The following is a 6,439-nucleotide window of genomic DNA, read 5'->3' on the forward strand; positions in this document are numbered from 1 at the left end:
TTATTGACTATGTCAAATGCCCATTCCAGGGCAATTTTAACTCACTTCAACTATGAATTCAACACATTTTACATCAGCATTTTACTCAATTAGCCTGGCAAGGGCTAGGTGCTTATATTCGAACCATCTTTCTTGTCACTAGAGGGTTAATACGTTGACTGAAAGTAACACTGTCCAAGATAAATGTAGAAAGAAAGAGCCTGAATTCTGTTAACCAACTGGCACACTTGAGAGAAATTCCATAAAAATGTGAAACTGAATCATTTCTGACATATGTAATCCAAAATTAACCCAGAAGATAAAATGAAATGTTATTGCCAAACATCCAGCAAAGTAGAACTAAACCCGTCTAGGAGTAGAAATCTAGTCCTTCAGAAAAACATGAGACCACAGAAGCCCTAGGACATAATACAGGTACTAATGATTGAGAAATAGTCTTCCAAATGAGAAGTGTAGGTACATTGCAGCATGCATTTCTACTCCCAAATAAAAGATGGACTCCCAATGACACTGTGAACTATTTATGGACAATGGAATGTTGGACTTTCTACCATTGTCTATCTACAATGTAATGAAATGCTTGAAGACTATGCTATTGTGATAATATACAGAAAACAGTGAGGGGGAGTGGAAGGAGAAATATGGGGAATGTAGGGGGGAAATCCTTGATCCTATGGAATTATATCATGAAAAATAAAAATCAACAAACATAAATAAATGAAAGAAAAACTCTTTTAAGATCAAGTATTAATTTACATGACACACATTCATTTCTTCTACAAGTTTCAATACACAGCAACTCCAGTTAGCTTTAGAAATATGTCCTTATTTCTTCATTTGAACTTGTACTTCTAGTTGCTGGTGGGTCCAAATACCAAGTTGGTTAACATAGGAGAAAAAAAAAAATTTCCTTAACTCAAATGTTCAAGAAAATGGGAGGACTGAAGGCGTTTATACTGGAAAAGAATGAATAGAGCTATGCATGTTTAAAGGGCAACCCCACGGCAGAAAAAATATGCTTAGGTTTGTGGCTCCAAAAATTAGTACTGGTACTGAATAAAGGCTTTTCTTCACCTTGAGGAAGGACAGAAAGCCTAGTGACACAATAGAAAACTGGAAAGGGCTGAGGATGTAAGCATTGCAATACTTGACATGTTCAAGGTATATGCTAAGTAACTACCTGTTGGAGATCTGTTAAGTAAGCCTTTGGGCAGAAGATCCAACAGGCAACTTTTTTTTGAAGATTTATTCATTCTCATTGGAAACTCAGATATGCAGAGAGAAGGAGAGACAGGAAGGAAGATCTTCCATCCACTGATTCACTCCCCAATTGGCTAAGTGGCCAGAGCTGAGTCGATCTGAAGCCAGGATCCAGGAGCTTCCTCTGGGTCTCCAGAATGACCACAGGGTTTCAAAACTCTGGGCCACTGTCTACTGCTTTTCCAGTGCATAGGCAGGAAGCTGGACGGAAAGTGGAGCGTCTGGGAACCAGCATCCATGCAAAGCAAGGACTTTAGCCACATTTCTAAAGGTGGTCCCTTAAGACATTTTCCATGCCAGTGCCAACATAAGAAAAAAAAGAATTCTGGTGGGATGCATTAAAATTTACTTTTAGTTAAATGGACATTTGTAGTAATGTTAAATCACTAGTGAAAATTTGAATTGTCCTAATTTTATATTTTTGAATTTATTGAGTTTATAGCTAAGAAAATTCATAATCATGTTAAAATTGTTTAAAGAATTTATATACAACAGAATAATTTATTTCTCAATAAATTAATATTAGAATCGATTCAAGTAAATGGCAGACTTAGAGCATTATTTTCCGTTTAAAAGGATTTGCTGAGGTTTGAGACTCAAATAGCTCCAGTAGGTCACTCAGTATCTTGTATGACTGGACAATTCAGATTCAGTCAATGGATTGAAAACATTTGGTTAAAAAATTGCTTCTACATTGAAGACATGTAGGCTCTTTCTTTGTTTCTATTCAATGAACAGTACAGTAATTACTTGCTTAGTTAGCATTTACACAGTACTACATTATATTAAATATTAGTTAATCCAGGACTCCTTTAAAGTGTATGGAAATCTGCTCATAGGTTATTTGTGAATGCTATATTTTATAAAAGGGACTTGAGTATTATCAGACTTTGGTATCCATGAGGAGTTAAATACCATATTTTCGGGCCAATAAGAAGAGAATAAAAAAAAGGCTGAGAAGTTTATATAGCAGGAGAAAAACAAGAAATTGCAGCAAGTGAGGGTAAGATTTACAAGGCAAATTTACATCCCTGTCTTCTACATTGATAAGTGTTTCAGTTAATTTATATTTTTATATTTGGGGTTAATTTATGTCTTTTTCCTGGCATAGAAAGAAGGACACCTTTACAAATGGAGCTTTTCTTTTTTTAAATGTTTCTCTTAAGAGGGGTAATTTCTGATGTATTTTTAGGACTTCTGTTTTTTCCCCAGTTTGTCTAATATTAACTCAAAATAATCTTTGTGTCATATTTTGGAGTAGTGTATTCTGGTCTCCTACATCATCAATAGCAGTTGTTGAATAGACTACACTAAAATGTTAATTGACAAACTATAAAATTTGAGACCTAGAAATATTCACATATCGCTTCTCGGCCTTTTGGCTAAGATCAAGTGTAGAAATATTCACAACATTTTCTAACACAGACATTTTGTGAGGTCTTCATGAAAGTATCTTTCAAATCATGAGTTTTCTTTCTAAATTGGAAAGTAAATTTGTACATTTGCATTGGATTTTCACTAGGTGGGATGTGGGAAACATGTCTTGTATTTGTACTGAAAGATTTGTCTCCTAAAAGTTTCTTATCTTACAGACTCATCACAGCCAAGTGCCAGTATGGCAGGCTTACTGCAAAGTGTAGCTGTTGAGAGTTAGCACTGATTTTGCGCTCAACTAAGCTTCTTAGAACAGAAAAAAAAAGTTATGATTTGTAGTTGGATTTGAGAATAATAAGAACATTGAGACCTCAGGCCGCTCCAACACTACACGGCAGTCCTTTAAATGATTACTGAGGACATACAGAATATTATTTTTGGAACTCAGATCTTGTCTGCAAGGGCATTTTTAAGATTGCAACTAAACTATGTCTTAGAAACAACTGAAGAGTATAAGTTCTAGTCATGGCTAACATTTTAGAAATAAATGGGAAGTTTGGCTTCACTAGCTTTAAACCGATTCATGTGAAGGGCAAGAAAGCCTATTATGAGTCAGCAGGGATTATTCATTTGTCTCTCTAATAGCTAGCCATTTCTCAGCTGTTCTGAGAAAGAGGAACAAAAAGAGTTGGTAGCATGTGTAACTGTGTATTTTGCTTGGTTCTTTTGATGACATATAGAATTGAAGAACTATGGCCTATACAAATTTAAAACATGGATAGAAGTAAAAATGACATATTTGCAATGTTTGGAAATAAATCCATGTTTCAGACTGGATACTCTAACAACTTGCAAGCATTTAGTGAAAAATCAGGACCTACCTTCTTTCTAAAACTTATAAGAAAAAAATAAATGATAGTTGAATACTGATGAAAATGCTTCACTTATGATTTTTTGATAGTTGTTTTTTAGGATAACTTTTGTCTGTAGTCATTTTGTTACTATAATAAAATATTGCAGGCTGAGTAACTCATAAAGAAAGAGGATTATTTTGGCCCATGGTCCTGGAAACCCAAGAACATCTGATTAACAAGTTGTTGTTGAGGCTCCCTGCTGGTTGACGTGTCAGTAAATGCACTGAAGGGGAAGCAGGTATATGAGGAGCAAACACGTGAGAGCCACAGAGACCAGGGAAGTATCAGACTTGCTTTCTAGTAACCCACTCTTGTGGCAATGACATAAATATGAAAATGGCACCACTATGATTTAATAACCATGTAAGAATGCTACCACCTCTCAAGATGGTTACAATAGGTAGGAAATTTCAACTTGAGCCTCGACAGGGACAAACCATATCCAAACTAGAAGTAGAGCAGCCTAGGCATGAACCTATGCCCATAAGGAATGCCGGCACTTGTGGGCAGGGGATTTGCCAGTTGAACCATTGTGCTGGAACCCACTATCACGTTTTTCTAAGCAAAACAATTTATAAATAAGTTTGTTCTGGATATAGAAAATAATCTGGAAGCAATGACAGAATCCATGGATGAATTCAATGTATACTCCATGCTTAAACCCATTGCTATCTCAAATTTTTCTTCCTTCTGTGTATTTAGTCTTTAATTTATTTATTTTCATTGGAAAATCAGATATACAGAGAGGAGAAAAAACAGAGAAAGAACTTCCATTTGTTGACTCACTCCCTAAGCAGCCACAACGGCTGGAGCTGAGCCAATCCAAGGCACGAGTCAGGAGCTTCTTCCAGGTCTCCCATACAGCTGCAGGATCCCAAGGCTTTGTTCCATCCTTGGCTGCTTTCCCAGTCCACAAGCAGGGAGCTGGGTTGGAAGCGGGGCTGCCAGTACTAGAACAGGCAGCCATATGGGATCCTGGTGTTTTGTTTTTGTTTTTGTTTTTTTTTTTTTGGACAACCAGAGTTCCAATGCATCATTAGTCATCAATGTTCACCATAGTTAACTATCAGAGCATAAAGGTAGATTAACTTTAATTGGCTTTTATATTCTCATCGTGAAAGGATCAAAGAAAGGGGAGAAAAAGGATGGAGAAATTCGGAGTGACAGTCACAAAATATTTCTTCTGAAATTCGAAAATGGTTTCTGTAAAGGTAAAATATCTACTGCACAAATTCTGAAAAATCAGTCAACTCAATTGACCTCTTACATGCAATATGTGAACATTTTTAAAATATATGTATGGACTTGGAAAGTGCCTTTAAAAAGAATTCTGAAATTATATTTTGCTCCACAGCATCTTTAGGATTGATCAATTGGTTGATCTGAAAGTCAGTTAAATGAGAATGAAAGAGAGAGAGAGAGAGAAGTTTTCCATCAGCTGGTTCACTCCTCAAATGGACAGGATTAGGTTTCAGTCTGAATCTCCTTCTCCCATGTGTGGCAGGGGCCCACGTTCTTGGGCCATTTTCTGTTGCTTTCCCAGTCTAATTAGCAGGGAACTGGTTCAGAAGTGAAGCAGTTGGAACTCAAACCAGCTCTCATATGGGATTCCAGCATTATAGGAAGTGGCTTAATTCACGGTACCACAATGCTGACTCCTCCACAGTATTTTTAAAAAGATTTATTTATATGGAAGGCTCAGTGACAGAGGGAGAAAGTGAGAGAGACTGAGAGAGGCTTAACAGGATCTCCCATTTGTGCAAAGGTAACCTGAATAGCTGAGTCATCATTGCTATCTCACAGGCATGTTACAGGGAGCTGACTAGGAAGCAGAGTGGCCTGAACCTGAGCACAGCACGTTGATAGGGGTATAGATCCCCCAGGTAGGAGCTTATCCTCTATGCCATAGTATCTGCCCCCTGCTGCAGAACATTTAGAACTTACAACACCACCAAACAAGATGCTAATACATATTTTTGATCCATTGTCTTCATTCACCACAACTCTTCAAGGGCATGTCTTTTTGCCTTGTAGATGATAAATGAGATTCAGAGAGGTGAGGTGAACTTTGTAACTCAAAACAACAACCACAAACCCCTGTGAGTGCCATAGGTGCCATTTGTACCTTGATTGCAAAGCCCTGGCATTTGCACTGCACAATACTGCCAACTGCCTAACTTTAAAGAAAGTGAACTGCTGCTTCTATTTTAGAGCTTAATCTATTTTCCAAATGATTTATTAGAATACTGCATTTTCAAAATAAAGAACTGAGATAGTGGGGTCAGTCCTACTATTTATAGGTAATTCAAAGTACATTTGTTGAACTATAAAAATTCAAGCAAATATACATTTTTGTTTATACAAGAGTAAGTTCAAAAAGTTAGTAACTATAGAATCAAAACATAACTTTATTTTGGGGTGAACACTTTTAAATTATTGCTTTTTTGAATACCTCTTATGTAGTCTACATTCAATAATTACCTTATTCTGTCTCTGCAGTTTTTACTTATGTTTCTATATGTCTTGCAGTTCAGATGTATACTAGAAATTTGGACTCTTTTGTACAGGAGGAAAAATGTCACCTCTACCTTCTGAGTTTTGATCGGACTTGAGAATTAAACTGATTTTAAAGACAATAATATAAGGAAAGTATACACAATTATTTAAAAGGAGTTTAATGTGACACAGGAGCCCTTGTAAGGAAATAAAGGTTCCAGAGAAGTGGCAAAACCTCACTGTTTCTGCCTTATTTCAGTCAAAAAGAGACTATTGCTCCACAGTAACTGTGTGAAGGCTAAGAGAAAATAAGAACTATTGTAGCAAGATGTGTTTGTACAGAATTCTCTTGGTCCCAAACTTCCATTCTTGATGAAAAGAACATTTCTTTCTTT

The 6,439-nt window shown here is 36.4% G+C and overlaps 1 pseudogene; it reads left to right on the plus strand.

Moving 5' to 3' along the window:
- The first annotated feature begins 2,622 nt into the window (after positions 1-2,622).
- LOC118757575 (U2 spliceosomal RNA) lies at positions 2,623-2,765 on the plus strand (annotated as a pseudogene).
- Positions 2,766-6,439: the final 3,674 nt, after the last annotated feature.

The sequence above is a fragment of the Ochotona princeps genome, chromosome 9 (genome assembly GCF_030435755.1).
Source record: "Ochotona princeps isolate mOchPri1 chromosome 9, mOchPri1.hap1, whole genome shotgun sequence".
In the NCBI taxonomy this organism is placed as follows: domain Eukaryota; kingdom Metazoa; phylum Chordata; class Mammalia; order Lagomorpha; family Ochotonidae; genus Ochotona; species Ochotona princeps.